At 36.1% G+C, this 24,941-nt stretch overlaps 1 long non-coding RNA gene across 1 annotated transcript in view; it reads left to right on the top strand.

Annotated features, from left to right (window-relative positions):
• Positions 1-3,775: 3,775 nt before the first annotated feature.
• Positions 3,776-24,941, top strand: part of LOC113224990 — a 43,305-nt gene continuing 22,139 nt past the window's right edge. Inside the window, exons 1-3 of the long non-coding RNA XR_003309606.1 lie at positions 3,776-3,907; positions 10,071-10,231; positions 22,497-22,613. This is a non-coding gene — a long non-coding RNA (uncharacterized LOC113224990). The remainder of the gene's footprint in view (positions 3,908-10,070; positions 10,232-22,496; positions 22,614-24,941) is intronic.

Below are 24,941 nucleotides of genomic sequence, written 5' to 3'. Positions count from 1 at the left end.
TATATGTACCACATATCGAATGGTTGCAATCTATAATTATGTTTGATGAAGAGTGCATTTTATTGTATTAATGTTCATAGGGGTATTTTTTATTATAAGTATATAAATGGATAGGTAGGTAGACAGGCAGATAGATAGATAGATAGATAGATAGATAGATAGATAGATAGATAGATAGATAGAACTTTGGTAGAATGAGTTTTGGCATAGAATTATTTTCGGTCCTCAGATAACTATCTCAGGCCTTATTTTCCTCTAGATAAACGACATATAATGATTGTTATCTATTTTTAAGGATTACAAATCAAAGAAATCAGTTTTTCGTAGCGGATTCAAACACCAACTTGCAGCATACACTGATGGTCAAAATGTCCTCAAAAACATCCTAATAAGCAGAGAAAATGTCAAGGAATATGATACAAATTTCTTGTGGTCTTAATATTTCAGACCCCAGGTTCTGAATTCCTTCAGAAGAAAATTTCAATCATTCTTGTATCTTAAAAGTCCGCATCTCCTCCAACGGTACCAAGAGTCTTTGTTCGGTCCCCTGGATGCTCAGCAGCATGGGCGTTGACTGACTCTGTTCTCGAAAGAGAAATTGTATCCAGCCTAGGTTTCACTGCTACTAATTCTGTTACTTTTTCCTTGAAGAGTCAAAATTTCTAACTCTACTTTTGGGAGACTCCAGTTTATTCAGATGTGTAACACAAGCACACTCATAAACTCATTTTAAAAATTTCAAAAATACGTAAATACTACGCATCTCCCAACACGACTCATCCACCCTATCTTACATGCACTGCCTCTCCCATTTCTTTTCAGAATGAATGTTACAAAAAGAATAAGAAAAATATGTTTTCAAATACAACAAAAAGTGTAATTGTCATAGATGGCAATGCGACGAGTGAAGCTGAACAGTGGCAATGGTCAGTGGATTCCTTTTTGCTTGATCATTTTGCATTCACAAAAAAAAAAAAACAGCTAGGGTTAGAATATAGAGAAACTAGCAGAGCATCCTATTTGACGCACCTACTGTGTGTCAGGTGCCAGACATAATTAAATATATGAAGAATTTTACAATCTGAGAAAAGTAAATTTTTTTGGTAAGTGCTTTCTCTGTAAATTGCCTTAACCCATTTAAAGTGAAGACATCTCCAATAAAAGAACGTTAGGCAGTTTTTACTCTTTGACTTTGATAATGTACTTAGAAAAGAATGCCTGGCACATAGTGGAAACTTAAATATTTGTTGAATGAGTGAATGGTTATAAGTACTTTTCAAAGACAAAATAAATCATCTGCCACTTCTAATGCATTTGGAAAGACATCAATAAATAGCTATTGTAAGGAAGATTGCAGATGCTAGTTAAGATAATCTAACTGTGTAGTAGTTTATTTATTCTACTATAGAATTTTTGTTCAGAACCCCTGGGGGGGAAACTTTTGTTGTGATTACTTCTAGGCTGGCAGTCAGTGACTCTACTCCAGAACAAGATCTCAAACCAAGCCCATGTCCTTTCTTTATGTCCCTGCCATTTAACCATCCAGTTGTTAACACATTTTAAATTTTGACAGGTTATTTCACTTCCAAAATGATACTAAGAGTCACACATGTCAGAACTCTACTTGATAAGTTGTGTTCATTTCAAATGTGGTATGTGAGCACTGAATCCTTACTCTTTAAATCCTGCAAAGTGTATCAATAATTATGCCAAATCCATCCAACAGTTGATTGAGGTGTTTTCAGTTTGATATGGGTGTCAAAATGCGAACATTAACTTTATTCAGATCTTTGCCTGATGTGTTGAATGGCGGAAAAATCCATTCATGCACCACAGATTCATCCTTAATACTGGAAATTAGAGAAAAGAATCTCAGATTCCATGCACATTTTCTTTGTGGTTACAGAGGTGACTTTGCCACCTGGAATGAGTTCGTCCTCATTATGCCCTATTATATCTGTCAAAAGTAAAAGTTGTAAGAAGGATATAAATTTGTACAAATCTCACATGATGCTGACAAAGAAATCATTTTTGTGACTCTAATTTGTTATCTATTTTGGAAAGATTAATTATCCCTCAATAATAAAGTTAAAAGGATATCCCCCACAGTCTCTTCTTCTTCAGGCCTTTCCTGATTTAATCTTGTTATGTTCATGCTATATCATGAGTGGCTGAGCTCCAATCAGAGAAAATTCAGTGATGGAATCTCTTTACTTGGGCTTCCCACTATTTATGTGTGGTATTCCCAATTTGTAGCTGTATTTGTGCTGGAGCAGACAGAAATAACCAATGAAAAAAATAGGAGCAATACAGTTTTATATTTAAAGTAATGTCATGAGACACCAAGATAGTAATCCAGGAACGCTCAAATTATGTTTTTTAACTATAAAGTATAAATTTAGTGAAAAAGACTAATTTCCAATAAATAATAGACAAGTATTAGAATGAAAAACATCACTTTCTATATAAATTTACTAAGGGAGAACTTTCGGTGAGGTTATCATAATTTTATTTTATAATCATAAAACTTTTCAGGAAATAGGTTACCAATTTGATACTGTAGATAAATTAACCCTAGTCATATACATATTTTTTAAAATGTGAATTGTTGGCAATACAGTTGAGAAGAATGATTTTGTAATTGCATATCTTTCTGTGTCTGGAATTCATCCCCTGTAAAGTCCTCTGGCCATGGGTGGCAGTGGCCTGTGGTCAAAATCTAAATGTAAGTTCATCATCATCTTTTAATGTTGTGGTCTTGAGCTTTTGACCCAAAGAGGGGTTGGGATTTCACTAGGGCAGGACTAAATGGAGCAAACACTTGTCTTTGGAGCCCAAGCACTGACCTTAAAGATGTAAAATGAATTGCCTGCTCCCAAGGTGATTGTTATAATCAGGTATGTGAAGATGAGCAGTAAGAATGTGAAGGAGAGAACGGAAGAGAGAGAGAGAGAGAACATTTCTTGGTTTGCTATAAGTATTTAGTACATATTTTATATACTTTTTAATTTTATTTTTTAACCACATTCGGCTTTAAAAACTGTACATGGAAGAGTCAGGCTTCTGACTTTTAATGAATTGCTGTGAAATTTGGTTACATACATTACTCCAACCCTGTGAGGGGGGGACAATTATAGTTCATTATATGCATCTCAAGTTGTTTATTCATTATGATGCACAAGGATAGTTTAAGGACTTGTTTCTGCCAAGAGCTCCCCCCACCAAATAATTTCACAACAGAGTAAAAACACATGGACTTTATATAAAGTAAAAATAGAAGTGATATAAGGGTTGTATTTTTATAGCTGTATTTGAGTACATTTCAAATGAATGTTTGTTAAACAGGGGGAAAAATCAGACTGGCATTGTCGTGATTCTAAGCGAATTAGGTGAGGCAGGAACAGGAAGAATCTGAGTAGCTTGCATTTAATTAGCACTTACTGGTACAAAATAAATTAGACAGATTTGTCTTGTTTTATGAGCAAGATCCTGTTTTTCTATTTCATTTTCTTTGTGCTTTTGGTAAGGACGGATCTGGCGCTTTGGATACTAAATAGGCAACTAATTCAATTGGTGCTTTCTCCGAGGGTCTGCTTGCAAACCGGTGCCAGACTCACTGGTCCTTTGTGTACTGCCCGCCCTGCATGTGTCTGGGCTCCCCTGGCCAGTCCGTTTTTTTGTCTCTGATGGTTAATAAGCTTTGAGCCTAGTAGTCAAATGTGGTGGGAACGGGGACAAGACGAGGGTCCTTAGTGAAGGTGTTTGTTGTTAAATAGAACAATTCAGCTGTCTCTTTAGAAAACTTGACAAAAGGAAATGCTCCCTGCTGAAAATTTTCTTAGCCTGTTGCACAAAAGATGAAGTTTGTTTAAGAAATTGCTGCTAAAGAAAGCGTCAACCCATTAAGGTAATTATATGGAACCTGTGCCGTATAACAGCTTAATTGATGTTAATGTTTGTCTAATTGGTGATTGGGAGAGTGCAAAGGACTAAAGGTCTTCCGAGCACTTTCAGTCACGGCTCTGAAAGGGGCTCTTCTGGTTTTCACAGTTATAACAATGCCTGCGCGTCTTTCTCAGATTACGCCTTGTTTTCAGCCCCTTACAGCATTCTGCTCCACTACTTAAAGCGTAAAATAAGGGTGAAGAGCCATTGTCTAATGCAGCCTTTTTCAAAGAGTGTTTCTGACAGGGATTGTTCTAGGAATCAGGCAGGAGAGAAGGGAGTGTGAGAGGTGAAAGCCACTATCACCCACTTGTGTCACCTCCCCAATGAGCAGCAAGAGCCGCCTAATTGCTGCATCTGTGTTTTTTTTTTTTTTTTTCCTCCAAGCCTCCATTCTCTTAAACAAGATCCTTACACCGATGCCACATGTTCCTGTGGAATCTATCAAACAAAACAAAACAAAAAAACACCCCAACCTGGCTGACATTTTTTAAATTGGCATAAAAAGAACCGTTAGGAAAACATATATAACAATTAAATGCACGCACAAAAATATATGAACTTTTCTTTTTCCTAAGATTTCACACATTGTGTGGACACACTTACAGATAGAATTAGATAAAAGAATACATTGTGGGTACCTAAACACATGTATGTGACTTTTCTGTGTAAAGATACACGCATGGTTATTACGTGGATACTTACGCATGCAGACACAAATGTATAGATTTGGAAACCTTGCTTTTGTTTCTATATGAGAAAGCCATTTAAATGTGTCATCCATCTTTGTGTTTTTTTTTTTTTTTTAAGTCATAGTAAACACCGTTGATCCAGGTTATAAAACTCAACTGCTTAAATATTTTACATTCCTAGATAAACTGATTGAAGAGCCAAGATTTGTCTTAAAAAAAAAAATTCTCAGCTTACACACTCATTCATTCACGCGTGCAGACACACACACACAATGCATTTAACATACCCACCGCCCCCACCCCCCCGCACCATCCTGCAAAGTTATAGTTCTCAGGCTTTTGAATTTTTATGTTTTACATTCCTATATTTAACAGATTGATATTTTCCTGTTTGTTCTCTTTAAGATTTCTTTTCTACATACAGAGTGTATTCATGTGCTATCCTAATGAGGAAATGACGAGTTTTTATCAACCTTATTAAACATACACCCAGAAGATATCCATTTGAATAAGGGGCCAATTACTAAGTGTGTCTTCAGTTAGAAAGAACTTAGCTTTTACCTTGTACTTTGGCTCTCCATGTCTCTAATTAATTGAATCTTGAAATCGTTGGACTTTCAGCTTAAGAGAAGACTGAAGAAGGGAACTTAACAACACTGCCTATTCCTTTATGTCTAGAACGGGCTGAAAAAAAAAAAAAAAAAAAAAAAAAAAAACACCTGTAATGCTAAAAGACTCAGGCTTTTGTCTGTTTCTAATATTACTTTTCTGCCTAATTGCCATCACTGCCACGTACATTAGGCCCTTTTTCAGCAGGGTTAAAACAGGGCCAGTGATGAATGGAAAACTGATTGTACTGCTGTCAAACTTGAATGTGAGGCTTATTCTAGAGATAGAAGTATGAGGAAAAGGACAGAGAATTGCACTTCATTAAAGCTCTACCAAGCTGATTGGAGTGGAGGAGGTAATTGAGATTTAAAGTGGCATTCCCATCACACTGTCCCTTTTTCAACTTAACAACTGTCATTCAAGCCACATAGGGCAACAATTGGCCAGATTTCCCAGCTCTTCTGAGTAATAAAACAGACACTCACCTTCTGGCTATTCGTTTTACTTACTTTGTTCTAATTTCCAATTCATGTGTCATTAGTGAACGAAGATTGACAAGAAATAGCTTTGACCTCACAGATTTGACCTTCAACCCCAAAGACCCAACTCCAGTCTGAACATAGGTTGGAATATGCTAAGAAACACCTTTCCTTTGCACAAGAATGAATGGCAGTTTTTTCATCATTGTACCACCCCCTGCTTGCCACTACATTTAGACTATGAGACATGTCAACTGCCTGTCACAATTACAATAGACACAGCAAACCAGAATTTTCCCCAAATCCAAGGGGAACTTCCTGAACAAAGAGTAAATTTTATTGCACAGATTTTGGAGACCTCCAATTTGTAGAGCCATAATGAATGCATCCCACAGACAAATAGGTAGTTGTTAATTATCCCAGCAATTTCTTTTTTTAATGTGCTAACAACACAGCACACTAAGCCTTCATATCCTACACTGTTACCTGATGATCTCATCACATTTGCAACGATGGTAGTCTGGGAAGAAGGCATTATTATAGCAAGTATGCATGACAATAAGTTACATGATTATAATCCCTTATTTTCATGATTTAATAAAAAGAAAGTGTGATATTTTGGAAACAAATGGATTTAGCTACACCTTTACTAAACCAGTTGAAGTAGTTTACCTATAGAATCACTTTATTATAAACATAATCTTTGTATTTTCCTTGACTGAGTATCCTAAAGCTTACATATACCAATTTTGTGTCATCAAAGCACACCGTGGATAAAAAATGTTGAAGGGCAAGACCTATGACCTGAATAATAACCCTCAATGAATTTAAAAGTAATTTATGCCTTTCACACAGTTTTGAATAGTAATTGGGTCCTGGAAATCTATTATGGCAAGGAAATTGTTATGGTTTTTTCACATTAAGTGACAAACATTTGGATGATTCTTGTGTTACATCCCCCTCAACCCCTAAAGAGAATAGTGAAATACATCACTTTATCGTGTCAAGTGTTCAAAAACTTGACTCCATTTCCTTCATGATAAAACTTTGGGAAACACTATCAGGTTGCAGCTTTGGCTTTATTTTAATGAATTGTGAAGTCATTTTCATTTTACCTGTAAAATTCATTCTTCTGCAGGTATTTTTTCCTTTTCAATCATGGATTTACCCACTTTAATGGATGCCACAGTCATTTGTTTTTCCCTTGCAATATTCTTCTCTTGTAACATGGATTCGCATCACTCATTGTGCTTCACTGTATTTTCTGAATTTCTTGCTTGTGTTACTTAAAAAGAAGTATACAATAAATTTCCTTACAGCAGGAGGCATTAACTTTCATGAGAAATCACAATTGTTACCACATCATCCGTAAGTACTCTCAAAGCTACCACTTTCAGAAAATTTAAATAAAAGTCAAAGAACTGATTTTTTAAATGGTGATTACCATATAAATCAAAAGAATCATTTCAGAATAGTACAAACTTCCAGGGTATGACATGGTAAGAGTTTACTAATAACTATAAAAATGCAGGGATAAATGGAGTATTCTTTATTAGATCCATGTCACAATTATGTTTGAAACATGTTTTCAGGGTGATGACAATAACAAGTGCCATCATTTTGCCCCAATGCATGTACCTTCTCTGTTACATAGTGCTCTTCCAGCCAAACAATAAAGAAAACTCTTTGTATTTAGAATTTTGCTTCCTTGCGAGTAAATTTTTATGTCCTTATAGCTTAGAGAAGGTCAGAATTTACAGTTTTATCCCAGCAGCACATTAGTGATCATCAAAAGAAATAGCTCTCTAACTGTTGGTAGCTTCTACAGAAATGTCTTTTATCCTACACCTGTGACAATTGCCCTGTGTTAGTGAAGCCAACAGGGTCAGGCCACAGGTCAAGGGTCAGGGCACTGTCAAGAGGAAGTTATTCTTCATTCTACTAAATCTTATCATTTTCATCTAATGTGATATCCACCTGTCAGAGAATGTATGCAATTGTCTTGTATAAGTGCTGCGCTTTCCACTTCAAAGAGAGTACATTTTATTACTTTTTTATAATTACCATTTTTTTATTTTCAAAATTTTATCTTCCAAATAAACACACTGAACTGGTAAGCCATCTCCAAGACTTAATATTTTTATACTAAAATCACAACAAGAAGTGATACTAAAAACAGGGTTCAGGTATTAGTGTCGGTTTGATTGATTTAATGGTTATATTATGAATTGAGTTAAAAAAAAGAGTGAACTAAACAAATAATGAAATGACTAGCAGTGGATAATGAATAGTAGAATAGCTTGATGACTTTATGTGTGCCTAAGTGAGTGTATTCCCACACAATGGCACACTCACCGCAGATATTATGGGCTAGCACAACATCCTGCTAGCAAGTAGGTTTCTAAGATATAGTAAAACACGTTCCGAGAAATATTTTCATAACGGACTTCAGTTAAGTATACACAGTTGAATCTGCTTTTGCTATACTTGTATATAATAAAATTCGACTTCTAATGCAGTATAGTGAAAGACTCAGTTACTCAGTGTAATGCAGTATGCAAATTGCAATTCCCCTTGTCATGAGATTCGACTCACAAGAAAAATTTGTGTTAGCATCTTCCAAAGGAAAAAAAAATGATATCTCAAAGCTTTAAAAAGCACATTACAAGTGACTAAGTTTGGCCATTTAGTCCTTCTCTCTCATTGCAAGGAAAATAAATCACAAATAAGTTTCATGCTATCCTTCGTATTCAGAGAAATGTAAACCAAATATCTAGCATTTCATATCTTTTCTTTCTGGCAATTCCCATAAGAATAACATAGTGCAATGAAAAGTTATAGATGGGAACTCAAGGAGCCATATGCTTTAGCCTCAAATCTGCTATTAGGCTGCTGGGTAGCATAAGCCTCAGTTTCCCCAGCTGTCAAACGGGAGTAAGAGTGTTATTCTCAACTCTATAGATTTTTAATGGCTTAACAGTATCTTTTCCCATCATGTTTAAGAGATAGAAACCTTTCTTTTGTGCTCCTTACAAAGAGTTTTATCTTAGTTCCTGGTAAAAGCTATCTTAGTTCCTAGTAAAAGCATATATGTTTCACCCACATGGTCTTAATCTTGAGGACAAGAATTTATCTTCTTCATTTTTTTACCTAATTACTTAGCAAAGTGTCTGTTGAATTAATAAATGAGGAAATAATTCTTCGGGTAACTACATATCCTGCTTTATGCCTATTTTGACTTTATGCCTTTACGCCTGTTTATTTACTAATAGGCCTATTTCACTTTCAAACATATCCCAGTTTGGATGACAAATTATATGGTATTCTTCATTTCCTTAATAGAAGAAGAAATTACTTATATCACCAATTTATTTGAGATCAATTGATGTCACTCGCATTTCTCTTTTCTTTACAAAATAACTCTAACTTGTCTACGTATCTTTATAACCTGTTTGTTTTAAAGTTTAGATATTAATTTAGTGAACAACTGAAGCATATATTTGGGCTTCTACACTTATTGCTATATTCAAATATATCCAATATTTAAATCACTCTGCTTCAAAGACAATTTTGAGTTCCTTACAAATTTAAGGTTATAGAGTTCTAATAAATATAGTCCCATTTTTAAATGGATCCCCCAGACTGCATCTAAAGGTCTCACATTTTAATAAGCATTATCTTAGGTAATCAACCCTCTGTGTTATTTGTCATAGTTATACATAAAACTATCTATTAATGTATCTCCTGAAAGAAATAACCTTCTACTAGCAAGCAGAAATAAACAATATGTTTCAATAGATCTTGTCGTAGAAAATACTAATTCTGTAAACAGGACACACTTGCGAGGGCAAGGATGGAATCATATGTTTTGTCTTTATGATAATAATTGTTGTAAGAAATGACACCTTAAAACATAAAGCATATAGTTCAAAAATTGATATATTTGGGCCCTGTGTCTGTATATAGCTATATATTAGGAACATGACAATTTGTGATGCCAGCATGAACAATGATTTTCCTAAGAAGACATTTCCAAATTCACCCACCTTTTTGTCCAGTCTTGACATGTTTTTCAAACAATCCACTCACTTATTTAAACATTCTATATACTGATACATCAAAAGCTCTGATAAAGGCCTTGATGTAAAAACAAACCAAAACACAGGGGAAAAAATACATGGTTGTTTTGCAAAATAGAACTCTTAGCTTATAAAGAAAATAACATTTTCAACATTTAATATTTCCAACTGAAATACAGACATTTATTGTAGGCTCTTTAGGAACCTGTAATACTGCTACTGGTTCCATGTAGTCAATGTGCGTAACTCAATTTTTGACTTTTGAGGTAATATGGAAGCAAATATTCTCAGAAACCAACAGAGACATTGTGCAGATTTGGACACTAGAAGAGCCAGCTACCTTCTGTTTTATTTTAGCTTTGTTGTTTCATCTTCGTCATATCATATCCAAGTAAAATTGGAGGAAAATGTCAGAAGAAGCTTACAGGTGAGTCATGGCGATCACTTCTGACCAACCACCAGTTGAATCACCAAACTACCGTAATTGCTCTTAATAAGCTTATCACTGGCCAAATGGAAAGGGGAAAATGAGAGTGGACCCTACAAATGTTCAATAACTTCCAAATCTTTAACATAATTACATTTTTAACCTTGGTTCAGCTCAAAAATAATATTGGTTGAGATAAGTAAAGATAGACAAGTAAAAACAGTATTGATGGCACTTCCTAGATTTCTCAAGACGTCATGAGTTCTTTTAGCATCTTTCTGACTTGTAATCAAACCTGAATTCAGTTGTTTCCAAAAAGTTAGGAAAGCTAATAACCGAAAAATAAAATAAAAAGGAAAAATTGTGCCTGTTTCTATGCCTGAGTTATGTACATTTAAGGAAAAAAGTAGAATCTTTTCAATACAAGTACCTGAATAATTTATGTGAAAAGCAAATATATTCCTTGAAATGACCTGTAAAGAATGCTCCCCCTCTCTACATTAAATATGTAGTAAACCCACTTTCCTCAATGTGAAGAATTACGGAAATCCACCCAAACTAGCCTTAATTAAATACACGGAGATAAGCCTGAAAATCAGTTCAGCTGAGCATGAAAGTCACAAAGGTAGAAACTTGATGACTTTAACTTAAATATTCTTTAAAGAATTAATTGAGAAGTATTCTAGTAGAGGGGGAAATGTCTGAAATGGAGTCTGTTGTGATCTCTCATCAACTTGATTCCTCTAAGTTTGTTGATTCAGATGCTCTGATGCTTTTACTATTAAGATTCTTAGTTGTGAAACATTTTTCGCTTTATATGTCTTCAGAATCCAGGTTGCTTTTTAGTGAAATTATTTATTTTGAGATAGTTGTGTAGTCATATGCAATTGTAAGAAATAATACAGAAAGATTCTACCCCCAGTTTTCTCCAATGATAACATTCTGCAGAACTACAGTACAATATCACAACCAGGATGTTGACATTGACAGTATTAAGATACAGAATATTTCTATCACCACAAGGATCCCTCATGCTGCCAAATATATAACCACATCCACTTCCTCCCACCTCTACCCTCTCCTTATATTGTCAACCATTAATGTATTCTCTATTTTGTAATTTTGCCATTTCAATGTTATATAAACAAAATCATAAAGTATGTTACTTTTTAGGATGTTTTCATCCAGCAAAATTATGTGGAGAATCATCCAGATTGTGGCATGTATTCATATTTCCTTCCTTTTTATTGATGAGTAATATCCCATGGTATGGATGTTCCGCTGTTTGTTTAATCAATCACCTGTTAAAGGATGTCTGGATAATTTCCAGTGTAGGAAGATTATAAATACAACTGCTGTCAACATTTATGCACAAGTTTTTGTGTGAACATAAGTCTTCATTTCTCTGAGATAAATGCCCAGGAGTGTAATCGACAGTTAACGTGGTAGTTGCATGCTTAGTTCTTTAACTGCCAAACTGTTTTCCACAGTGTCTGTACCATTTTATATTCCCACCAGCAATATATGAATTATCCAGTTTCTCTGAAGCCTTGTTAACATTTGGTCTTGTCACTCTTTTATATTTTAGTCATTCTGAAAAGCTTATATGATATCTTGTATTTTCTAATATTAATAAACTTTATTTCTTAGAGTTGTTTTAGGTTCACAGAGAAAATGAGAAGAAAGTACAGAGAATTTCCAAATATCCCCTGTCCCCACACATGTACAACCGCCACCACTATTGATATTCTACACCACAGTGATATATTTGTTACAGTCAATGAACCTACATTGACACATCATTATCACCCAGAGCCCGTAGTTTACATTAGGGTTTACTCTTGGTGTTGAGAAAAGGTATAGTAACAAAAGTATAACATGCATTCACCATTGGTGTTGTACAAACGTATGGTAACACAAATATAATTACATGCATTATCATACTTTATAACTTCACTTCCCTAAAAATCCTCTGTGTTCTATTTATTCTTTCTCCCTACCTCCTAACCCTTGTCAGCCACTGATCTTTATGCTGTCTCCATAGTTATGATTTCTCCAGAATGTCTTATAATTGGAATCACACAGTATATAACTCTTTCAAGTTGGCTCCTTTTGCTTACAAATATGCATTTAGGTTTCCTCTATGTCTTGTCTGGCCTTGACAGCCCATTTCTTTTTAGTGCTGAGTAATATTCCACTCTCTGGATGTACCACGATTTATTTATTCATTCACCTACTGAGAGATATGGTTGCTTCCAAGTTCTGACAATTATTGATAAAGCTGCTATAAAAAATGCAAGTACAGATTTGTGTGTGGACACAGTTTTGTTATTCATTTGGGTAAATACCAAGGAACACAATTTCTGTATCATATGTTAAGAGTATGTTTAGTTTCCTAAGAGACTGTCAGTCTTCCAAAGTAACTAAATTATTTTGCACTGTTATCAGCAATGAATTAGAATTCTAATTGCTCTACATCCTCGCCAGCATTTCGTGTTGTCACTGATTTGAATTTTGGCCATTTCAATATGTTTATAGTGATATCTCATTATTTTAATTTGTAATTTTCTATGACACGTATTGAACATCTTGTCATATGCTATCTGTATATCTTATTTGTTAAGAGTTTGTTTAGGCTGCAGTCTTTTGCCCTTTTCTTTTCTTTTCTTTCTTTCTTTCTTTTTTTTTTTTTTTTTTTCTAGTTTCACTCTTGTTGCCCAAGCTGGAGTGCAGTGGCATGATCTCAGTTCACTACACAGCTCTGTCTCTGGGTTCAAGCAATTCTCCTGCCTCAGCCTCCCAAGTAGCTGGGAGTACAGATGCACTCCACCACGCCCAGCTATTTTTGTATTTTAGTAGAGATGGGGTTTCACCATGTTGGCCAAGCAGGTCTTGGACTCCTGACATCAGGTGAGCCACCTGTCTCGGCCTCCCAAAATGCTGGGATTACAGGCGTGAGCCACTGTGCCCATTTTGCTCATTTTTAAATCAGATTGTTCATTTTCTTGTTGTTAAGTTTTAAGATTCCCTTGTAAATTTTGTGTTTTTTGTTTGCTTTTCCCCCTTTGTTCTTATTTATTTGTTTGTTTCTTTGCTTTGATATGGAGTCTCATTCTGTTGACTAGGCTGGAATGCAGTGGTGCAGTCTCAGCTCACTGCAACCTCTGCCTTCCAGGTTCAAGTGATTCTCCTGCCTCAGCCTTCCGAGTAGCTGGGACTACGGGCAGGTGCCACCACGCGGGGCTCGTTTTTTGTATTTTTAGTAGAGACGAGGTTTTACCATGTTGGCCAGGTTGGTCTAGAACCCCTGACCTCAAGTGATCCACCCACCTTGGCCTCCCAAAATGCTGGGATTATAGGCATGAGCCACCGTGCCTGGCCTCCTTTGTATATTCTGAATAGCAGTCCTTTATCAAATGTATATTTTGCAAATATTTTTTCCCAGTTTGGGGCTTGGCTTCTTACTCGTTTGTCATTGTGGGTTTACTTTGCAATTCCCTAATGATTAATGATGTTGAACATCTCTGCATATCTTTATTTGTCATATGTGTGTCCTTTTCAGTGAAATATCTTTCCATATCTTTCTACCATTTTTTCAAGGGATTTTTTATTGTATTTTATTTAGTTTATTGCTGACTTTTAAGAGTTATTTACATATTCTAGATAACGAATATCTGGTTTGCAAATATTTTCTCACAATCTGTACCTTGTATTTTCATCTGCTTAAAGAGTCTTTCATAGGTAAAATTTATAATTTTGAAGAAGAAACATTTATTCATTTTTAGCTTTATAGATTTTGCTTTAGCTGTCAAGCCTAACAACTCTTTGTCTTAAGCCTGCATCCTGAATACTTTCTCCTATGTTTTATTTTAAACATTGTGTCGTTTTATATGCTACATCAAAGTCCATGATCTATTTTGAGCTAATTTTTATATAAGGCATGAGACTCAGCTCAAGGTTTATTTTTTTGCCCTATGGATGTTCAATTGCCCTAGCATCATTTATTGAAAAGGCTATCTTTCCTCCATTAAATTGCTCTTGCGCCCTTTTCAAAAATTGCTTGGGCATATTTGTATGTGTCTATTTCTGAGTTCCCTATTCTGGTCCATTGATCGATGTGACTGTCCCTCCACCAACACCACACAGGCTTGGATTATTGTGGCATTACAATAAGAAGAATATGATAATAAGAATTATATTTTAATTCTTATTTTCAAAATTGCTCTACCTAGTCTAGATTTTTTTTTTTTTTTTTACTTTCCATATAGACTTATAAAAGTATTATTTATATCTACAAAAGGTATTGCTGGAATATTGATAGGAATTGGAGTAAACCTGCATGTTAGTTTGAGAATTGACATCTATACTGCTTTGATTTTCCCAATGCACAAACACAGTACCTCCCTCTGTTTGTTGAGATTTTCTTGATTTCTGCTGTCAATGTTTTGCAGTCTTCTTCATGCAAGTTTTGTGTTTTATTAGATTTACACTTAATCACTTTATTTTGAGTGAATTTACATGGTACTGTATTTTTAATTTTGATGTCCACATATTCATTAGTAGCATTTAGAAATACAATTGTTTGTTGTATATTTAACTTACACTCAACATGCTGAACTTAATTATCAGGTTTATAAGATGGTTTTTTGGTAGCTTCTTTGGAATTTTCTAGGTAGACAATCATGTCACTGGCCAATGGGGCAGTCTTATTTCTTTATTTCTGATCTGTGTTTTAATTTTTTAAAATTATACATCTAGAACATCTAGTACTTTGTGAAATAAGAGTGGTGAGAGCAGACATCCTTGTTTCACAACTTTGGGAGAAAGCAGTGTTCAACCATTAAGTATAAGGTTAACTGAAGGTATTTTGTAGATACTATTTATCGAGTCTGGGAAGTTCAGCCTCATTTCCAGAATTCTCAGAGTTTTCATCACAAATGGATATTAAATTTTGTCAAATCCTTCTTAAGAACCAATTGCCAAGATTATGTGATTTTTCCTTTTTACCTCTTAATATGGTAAAGATTATATTGATTGACTTTTGCATATTGGACTAGCTTTGCATCACTGAGATAAACTCCACTTAGTCATAGTGTATAACTTCTTTTATACGATGGTGAATTTCATTTGCTGATACAGTCATATGTCACTTAGTGACAGATATATATTCTGAAAAATGTGTCACTAGGTGATTTTGTTGTGCAAACATCATAGAGCATATTTACACAACTAGATAATCAAGTCTACTACACATCTAGGCTACATGGTATAGCCTATTGCTCCTAGGTCACAAACCTGTACAGCATGTTACTGTACTGAATACTGTAGGCAGTTATAGCACATTGATAAGTATTGGTGTATTGAAACATAGAAAAGGTAAAGTAAAAATCTGATACTATTTCTTATGAGATTACTTATGGGATTGCCATCGCATATGCAGTCTGCGTTGACTGAAACATTGCTGTGCATCACATAACTGTATTTTATTAAGGAGCTTTGCATTTATATTAATGAGGGATATTAGTGTCTAGTTTTCTACTTTTGTACTGGGGATACTAGCTTCAAAAATGAATTGAGAAGTATTCTCTTCTCTTTTATTTTCTGGAAGAAATTGTATAGTAGTGGTGTTAGCAATTCTTTAAACATTTGGTAGAATTCTCCTGTGAAACCATCTGGGCTTGAAAATTGCTTTATCAATTACAAATCTGATTTCCTTGTTACAGGGTTATTTTCATTTTGAATTTCATGTTTGATAAGTTATGGCAGTTTGTATTTTTTGAGGAATTAGTTCATTTTATCTAACTTGTCAAGCCTATATGTATAGAATTTTTGTAGTGTTCCCTGGTTATTCATTTGATGTCCACAGTATCTGTAGTGATGTTCCCGTCTCATTCCTGATATTGGCAATTTGTGTTGTCTCTCTTTTTTCTTTGACTTACTAGAGGTTTCAACTTTGTTAACCTTTGCAAACAACAAGTTCTTTATTTCATGAATAGTTCTCTACTGTTTTTCCTTCAATTTCATTTATTTCCACTCTTTATTAAATAATTTCCTTTCTTCTTTATTTTCTTCCACTTGCTTTGGGTTTGTTTTTATTTCTACTGTTATATTCCTGAATGAAAGGTTGGAATGCTTCATTACTAACACCACGGGGATGGGAAGAAAAGGATGGAAAGATCTGGTTAGGAGCCAGTGTATTAGTCCATTTTCATGCTGCTAATAAAGACATACCTGAGATTGGGTAATTTATAAAGAAAAAGAGGTGTAATGGACTCAGTTCCACATGGCTGGGGGGGACTCACAATCATAGCAGAAGGTGAAAAGCATGTCTTGCATGGTAGGAAGTCAGAGAAAATGAGAACCCAGTGAAAGGGGTTTCCCCTTATAAGATCATCAGATCTCATGAGACTTACTGACTATCATGAGAACATCACGAGAAGGACCCCACACCATAATTCAATTACTTCCCACTGGGTCGCTCCCACAAGCCATGGGAATTATGGAAGCTACAATTCAAGGTAAGATTTGTGTGGGGACACACCTAAACCATATCAGGGAGACTGCCCGCGTACCTCATTAAGGCATGGTAGGCTTTCCAAGTGATCTCTACTGACATCATAGGGCAGGAGTACAGAACAGGTTAAGGGAGAGAGTTCGTTACTGCTTGAGGGGAAGAGGGGAATTAAAGTCTCAGCTCCCTATACCATTTTGGCAAGGAATTTGAGGTGCATCATTGCAGCCTAGAGTGGGTGGAGGTCTAGTCTCCTAGTTCAGCCTTTGTTGGTACGAGTAGGGTGGGACCACAGTTTTTTCTGCTGTGTTTTGGCTGATGTAGAGCAGTTATTGTCTATAGCTTCCAGTCTTGTTAGACTGACCCTTCCTGAGCAAGAACAGACTTTTATTGGAACTTTTTCTGTCTGCATCCATTGGTATTTCCAGTTTACCAACTTCTTCAGTTCCACATATGAGATACGTGAAACAAAAAGGAAAATTAGAGAACTGGCCTTTAGTCCTAAAGCCTCTAGGCAGCATGCCTTTTTCAATTCAGTTTTCAGAGTCATCTTATGTTTATTTTATATATGATGTCCAAGGTTTTCAGTCTTACTCAGGGAAAAGTGTATCTTCCTAAAAGGTGAAATCAATCAACATTATTTTTATAATTTATAATGATGTTGGTTATGTATTATATTAGTGAAGTTCCACTCAGTGTATAATAGAAATTGTTCCTCAATAGAAAATTTAGGTCGGCCAGGCGCGGTGGCTCATGCCTCTAATCCCAGCACTTTCAAAGGCCGAAACGGGTGGATTACCTGAGGTCAGGAGTTCAAGACCAACCTGGTGAAAATGGTGAAATCCCGTCTCTACTAAAAATATAAAAATAGCTGGGTGTGGTGATGTGCATCTGTAGTCTCAGCTACTCAGGAGGCTGAGGCACAAGACTTGCTTGAACCCGGGAAGAGGAGGCTGCAGTGAGCCACGATTGCACCACTGTACTCCAGCGTGGGGGACAGAGTGAGACCCTGTCAAAAAAAAAAAAAAGAATAAAGAAAATTTAGGACAATTTAGTTTGGGAGTAATTGGATAAGCAAAGATAAACCCATGTTGATAAACTGACCTTAACATTATCTTTGTCCTTCTGAAAGCTAGAAAATGTGCCAATACACAGTTCCAGTTCTGAACGACCTAAAAACAATGAAATATCTTGAATTGAGGGCTCATAGAGTTTCAGAAGAATAGTAAAATTTTCTAAAGAGTTTTAGGAAGTAGAGTGGAATTGTCAACATTTTTGTATTTTACCTCAAGAAATATTAATTATTATTATTATTATTATTGAGACAGAGTTTTGCTCTTATTGCCCAGGCTGGAGTGCAGTGGTGTGATCTCAGCTCACTGAAACCTCTGCCTCCCAAGTTCAAGCGATTCTCCTGCCTCAGTCTCCTGAGTAGCTGGAATTACAGGCACCTGCCACCGCGCCTGGCTAACTTTTGTATTTTTAGTAGATAGGGGGTTTCACCATGTTGGCCAGGCTGGTCTCAAACTCCTGACCTCAGGTGATCTGCCTGCCTCAGCCTCCCAAAGTGCTGGGATTGCAAGCATGAGCCACCGTGCCCTGCCATTATTTAGTGAGATTTGGTTTATTTTATTAAGAAGACTACAATTCCTTCATTGTTAAGTGATATCAAGAACTGGGGCCAGGCTGGTGGTTCACGCCTGTAATCCCAACACATTAGGAGACCGAGGCCTGTGGATCACCTGAGGTCAGGAGTTCAAGACCAGCCTGGCCAACATGGTGAAACCCTGTCTCTACTAAAAATACAAAACGGAGCCAGGTGTGGTGGTGCGTGCCTGTAGTCCCAGCTATTTGGGAGGCTGAGACAGAAGAATCGCTTTAACCCAGGAGGTTGAGGTTGCAGGGAGCCGAGCCTGGGCAACAGACCAAGACTCCATCTAAAAAAAAAAAAAACCTGTTTACATTGGCTGAGGTGTGGGAAAAGCATTTCTATGCATTCTTTCCAATTGGTGGAGTTCTTCTAAATAACTGTAGTAATGTCTTAATGAACTCAGCAGCTTAGACCTAAAAAATCTCTCAATGAGGGGAGAATAATTATTTTACATTTATTTATTTATTTAATTAATTCATTTTTAGACAAAGTCTTGTCCTGTCACCCAGGCTAGAGTGTTGTGGGGTTCTCCTGCCTCGGCTTCCTGAGTAGCTGGGATTACAGGTGCTGCCACCACATCCAGCTAATTTTTGTATTTTCAGTAGAGACTGGGTTTCACCATGTTGGCCAGACTGGTCTCAAAGGTTGGTCTCAAATCTCCTGAGCTCACGTGATTCACCTGCCTCGGCCTCCCAATGTGCTGAGATTACAGGCATGAGCCACAGCACCTGGCCCTATTTTACATTTAAATGATATAGATGGTTGTCAGATTTAGCAAGCAAACAAATAAAGAAAAAAAAGTACAACATACCAGTTAAATTTAAATTTCAGATGAATGACAATAGTTTCCTATAAGAAGGCCCCAAATGTTGCAGGGACATACTTATACTAAAAATTATTGGCTGTTTATCTGAGATTCAAATTTAACTGGATGTCATTTAACCTGTATGTCATCTAACATTCCCTATAGTGTAAACATAACTTTTATTTTTTATTTACTTATTTGTTTATTTAATTTCAGCTTTTATTGTAGAAATGGAGGTACATGTGCAGGTTTGTTACATAGGAATATTGCGTGATGTACAGATACCATCACCTAGGTCATAAGCATAGTACCTTACAGTTTTCTTTTCCTTTTTCCTTTTTTTTTCTTTTGAGATGGAGTCTCACACTATTGCCCAGGCTGGAGTGCAGTGGTGCGATCTCAGCTCACTGAAACCTCTGTCTCCCAGGTTCAAGCGATTCTCCTGCCTCAGCCTCCCGAGTAGCTGGGATTACAGGCACACACCACCATGCCAGGTTAATTCTTTGTGTTTCTAGTAGGGACGGGATTTCGCTATGTTGGTCAGGATGGCCTCGAACTCCTGACCTCGTGATCTGCCCATCTCAGCCTCCCAAAGTGCTGGGATTATAGGCATGAGCCGCTGTGCCCGGCCTACCCTACAGTTTTCAACACACGCCCTGCTCCCTCGCTCCCAACCCCTCTAGTAGTCCACAGCAGCTATTGTTCCCATATTTATGTCCATGTGTGCTCAATGTTTAGCTTCACTTATAAGTGAGAAGATGCGGTATTTATTTTCCTGCTCCTGCATTAATTTGGTTGGAATAGAGCCTGCAACTGCATCCATGTTGCTGCAAAGGACATGATTCATTCTTTTTTATGGCTCTGTAGTATTCCATAGTATGTATGTACAACATTTTCTTTATCCAGTCTACTACTGATGGGCACCTCAGTTGATTCCATGCCTTTGCTATTGCAAACAGCACAGGGATGAACATATGAGTACATGTGTCTTTTTAGTAGAATGATTTATTTTCCTCTGGGTATATACCCAGTAATGGGATTGCTGAGTCTGATGGTAGCTCTGTTACAAGTTCTTTCAGAAGTCTCCAGGCTGTTTTCCAGAGTGGCTGGACTAATTTAAATTCCCTCCAACAGTATAAGTGTTCCCCTCTTGCCACAACCTTGCCAGCTTTTTGATATTTTTAATATTAGCCATTCTGACGAGTGTGAGATGTTATCTCGTTGTGGTTTTGATTTGCATTTCTCTGATGATTAGTGAAGTTGAACATTTTTTTCACATTTGTTAGCCACTTCTATGTCTTCTTTTAAGAAATATATGTTAATGTCCTTTTCCTGTTTTTTAATTGGGTTATTTGGTTTTTGCTTGTTGCTTTGTGTAAGTTCCCAGTGGATTCTGAATATTAGACCTTTATCGAATACATAGTTTGTTAATATATTCTCCCATTCTATAGGTTGTCTGTTTACTCTGTTAATAGGTTCTTTTGCTGTGCAGAAGCTCTTTAATTTACTTAGGTCCCACTTGTCCATTTCTGCTTTTGTTACAATTGCTTCTGGGGACTTAACCAAAAATTATTTGCCAAGGCCAATTTCAAGAAGAGGATTTCCTAGGTTGTCTTTTAGGACTTTTCGTTTGAGGTCTTACCTTTAAAAAATTGATCCATTTTTAGATACTTTTTGTATATGGTGAAAGGTAGGGGTCCAGCTTCAATCTCCTGCATATAGTTAGCCAGTTATCCCAGTACTATATTTATTTAATAGGGAGTCCTTTTGCCATCGCTGGTTTTCATCAGCCTTGTCAAAAATCAGATGGTTGTAGGTGTATAGGTTTATTTCTGAGTTTTCTATTCTGTTCCATTGGTGTATGTGTCTTTTTTTCCACCAGCACCATGCTGTTTTGATTACTGTAGCTTTATAGCACAGTTTGAAATAGAATAGTGTGATGTCTCCAGCTTTGTTCCTTTTGCTTAGGATTTTTTTTTTTTTTTTTTTTTTTTTTTTTTTGGATATTTGGGCTCTTTTTCAGTTCCATGTGATTTTTAGAATAGTTTTTCCTAATTCTGTGAAGCATGATATGGAAGCACACAGTCTTCCAAGATTAAGTCAGACAGAGATTGAAACCCTGAATAAACAAATATCTATTTCTGAAACTGGATCAGTAATAAGAGAGCTACCAATCAAAAACGAACTAACAAAAAACCCTAGACCACATAAAGTCACAGCTGAATTTTAACAGACATATGAGAAGAACTGATAGCAATTCTACAGAAACTAGAGGAGGAGGCATCTGTACATGTTTCTTGAGAATTGAAACAAGACAAGGATGCCCATTCTTGCCACTCCTATTCAATATAATACTGGAAGTCCTAGCCAGAGCAATCAGGCAAGAGTAAAAAATAAACGTTGTTCAAATAAGAAAAAGAAAAATAAGTCAAACTATCTCTCTTCACTGATAATGTGTTTCTATACCTAGAAAACCCTAAAGACTCCAACAAAATGCCCCCACAACTGATAACTTTAGCAAAGTTTCAGGATACAGGATCAATGAACAAAAATTAGTAGCATTCCACAGTGGCTCATGTCTGTAATCCCAGCACTTTGGGAGGCCGAGACAGGCGGATCACGAGATCAAGAGATCGAGACCATCTTGGCCAACATGGTGAAACCCCATTTCTACTAAAAATACAAAAATTAGCTGGTATAGTGGTGCGCTCCTGTAGTCCCAGCTACTCAGGAAGCTGAGGCAGGAGAATTGCTTGAACCCAGGAGGCAGAGGTTGCAGTGAGCAGAGATCGCGCCATTGCACTCCAGCCTGGCAACAGAGTGAGACTCCATCTCAAAAAAAAAAAGAAAAAAAATTGTAGCATTCTTATATACCAACAAAATCCCAGCTGAGAGTAAAATCAGGAACACAATCCCTCTTACAATAGCAACACAGAAAATGAAATATCTAAGAATACAACTAACCAAGGAGGTTTGGCTCCGTGTCCCCACCCAAATCTTATTTCAAATTGTAAGCTACCAATCAAAAACAAACAAACAAAAATCCCTAGACCAGATAGAGTCACAGCTGAATTTTAACAGACATATGAGAAGAACTGATAGCAATCCTACAGAAACTAGAGGAGGAGGCATCTTTACATGTTTCTTGAAAATTGAAACAAGACAAGGATCCCCACATATAGAGGGAGGGAGGTGATTGGATCATGGCAGTGGTTTCCCCATGCTGTTCTCATGATAGTGAGTGAGTTCTCATAAGATTTGATGGTTTTATAGGTGTTTGACAGTTCCTCCTTCACAGGCTCATACTCCCTTCTGTGGCCTTGTTGAAGAAGGTGCTTGCTCCCTTTTGTCTTCTGCCATGCTTGTAGGGATCCTGAGGCCTCCAAGCCATGCTTCCTGTTAAGCCTGCAGAACTGTAAGTCAATTAAACCTCTTTCCTTAATAATTACCTAGTCTCAGGTAGTATTCTTTATAGCAGTGTGAGAATGGACTAATACAGATGTGAAAAATCTCTACAAGAAGAACTACAAAGCACTACTGAAAGAAATCAGAGACGACAGAAACTAATGAAAAAACACTCCATGCTCATGGATTGAAAGACTCAATATTATAAAAACAGTCATACCACCCAAAGTAATTTACAAATCCAATGCTATTCCTATAAAGTCTTATATTTTTAAAATGTTAAAAGAAAAATATAGCCCACTATGTAACTGTTAGATTTATGAATACATTATTAGAAATATTTTCAAGGAATCAAATAAAATGTGCCGCTTGTAAAGAAATTGCTCTTAAATTAATCATGAAATTTAACACAAAAGCAATGAATTATGCTCCAAAAATAGTAAAGCAGAATGAAAGTAATTAATTGATTAGGAAGTAAAATTGATGAATATATTTTATATGTTATCTTTTCTTTCTGCGTATGAGAAAGAATAAGTAGGAGAGGGAGGGAGAGAGAGATTGAATTGATGGAAGGTGTGGGGGAATATGGGGAAGATTTTGTAAAATCTGGTTTCATATGGGAAAACAAACTGTGCTTGAGCACTTAATAAGGGGAAAAAAATGCCTTTGAATCCCCATACACAATAATACTGGAGGAAAAGGAAGAATAAATGATGAATAATGCCGAATTCCAGGCAATGCACGAGGTAGAGAGCCAATTATAGTTTAGTGGCCAAATACTTGTTTTCCTTTAAGTCACTAATATGGAAACACTTTTAAGCATTATTGTAACCAATAACAAATTACTGTTGTCTTTAATAACTATCATTGGAACAGTAATTTATATATACATACATACATACATTAAACTGTACATTAAAGGAAACTCAATGTTTTATACCTGAAATAAGAAAAAATGAATCAAGGGTCAGTTAAAATTTTGTTAGAGTCAAATGCCTTCTTACCTTTGACCTGAGTTATTTTACTTTGCATAAGAAATCTCCTTCTACCACATGGCCCAGGGTATGTCCATAGGTTAAAGTAGTATCCTGCACCCTGGTAACCTAACTTATCTAAGTGCAGTTTTATCTACACACGACTAAAATGATAATGTTTCCTTAAGTAAACCTCTTCCCACTATCAATCAAATCAAGACAAAATCCCGACCCTGTCTTTCCTAGGACACTTCACAGTATTCCAACCTACCCTGGAGCCTTAGCTCCAGCTACTTCCCCACTTGCAACCCATGAGGCAATCGAGTTGAAATTACTCACAAACTTCTGAAGCCTGTTACTTTCCTATCCCTCTGTTGTTGTTCTTGACAGACTCATCACTTGGACCTTTCTCCCAGATACTACTTTTTCTTACAGAAAATTTCACTTTCGTTTTATGGCATAAATTGAATTTCTTTTTATCACATGGATTATTTCCTGATCAATAATCCCAGTTGTTCTCCTTCCCTACTTTTATTTCTTACTTTATTCCTTAAGGTTGTTTAACATATTTGCACTGATTCATCACTGCTTGGTTATTTGGCCTCCCCAGTATAGCATTAAAACCTTTGATAGAAGTGGTCTATGATTTGCTCATCCATCTTCAGGACCCTCAGTATGACTTCGAGAGTACCTTAGAATCTAATGGTTCCATAAATATTTGTTTAATCATATTTGTGAAATCACAGAGTTTTATGGTTTCTGATTAATGACTTACATTTTGGGTGATAATTTACTTCCACATTCATATGTTGTCAGGCTTGTCACTTGCCAGAATGAAGTAAGTGAACCACTGAAACATGACTTCAGTGATTAGAGTCAACAACTTGTATTAATGAATAATCAAAATGGCCAATTAGAATAAAACAGGCTAGAAGTGGTTTGGTAATTTTAGGTGCCTCAACTCCAGCTGAATGCTTATGAAACAATCAACTTCTCAGAATCAGAAAGTAGGATTTAAAGGACTCAACATTCTGTATGACTTTTGAAAGTAGAAAAGAAATAATTATAGTTCACTTTATAGTTTTTTTTTTCTGTAGTGGAAACTTGGATAGCTGAGAAATAAAGTCTCAATTTGAGAGATTTTAAAGGTTTTTATCTTTGCTACTAGAAAGGAAGGAAATGTATTTCTTTAAAATGAAAACTTAGCTGTAGAAGAAAACAAGAAAAATTGCAAAAGGCAGGGAAATTACAGAACCTACAATTTTGGGTGTTCATTATTTTCCACTATCCCAATTCAATAACCCTGAAATTAGGTGACAATAAGAGGTGCTTTCTGTGGCAAGTACGTCAGTTCTTATTAGATT

This window comes from Piliocolobus tephrosceles, chromosome 6 (assembly GCF_002776525.5).
Source record: "Piliocolobus tephrosceles isolate RC106 chromosome 6, ASM277652v3, whole genome shotgun sequence".
Lineage (NCBI taxonomy): Eukaryota > Metazoa > Chordata > Mammalia > Primates > Cercopithecidae > Piliocolobus > Piliocolobus tephrosceles.
Note: the sequence above shows the minus strand (reverse complement) of the source record. Positions and strands in the feature narration are given on the sequence as shown.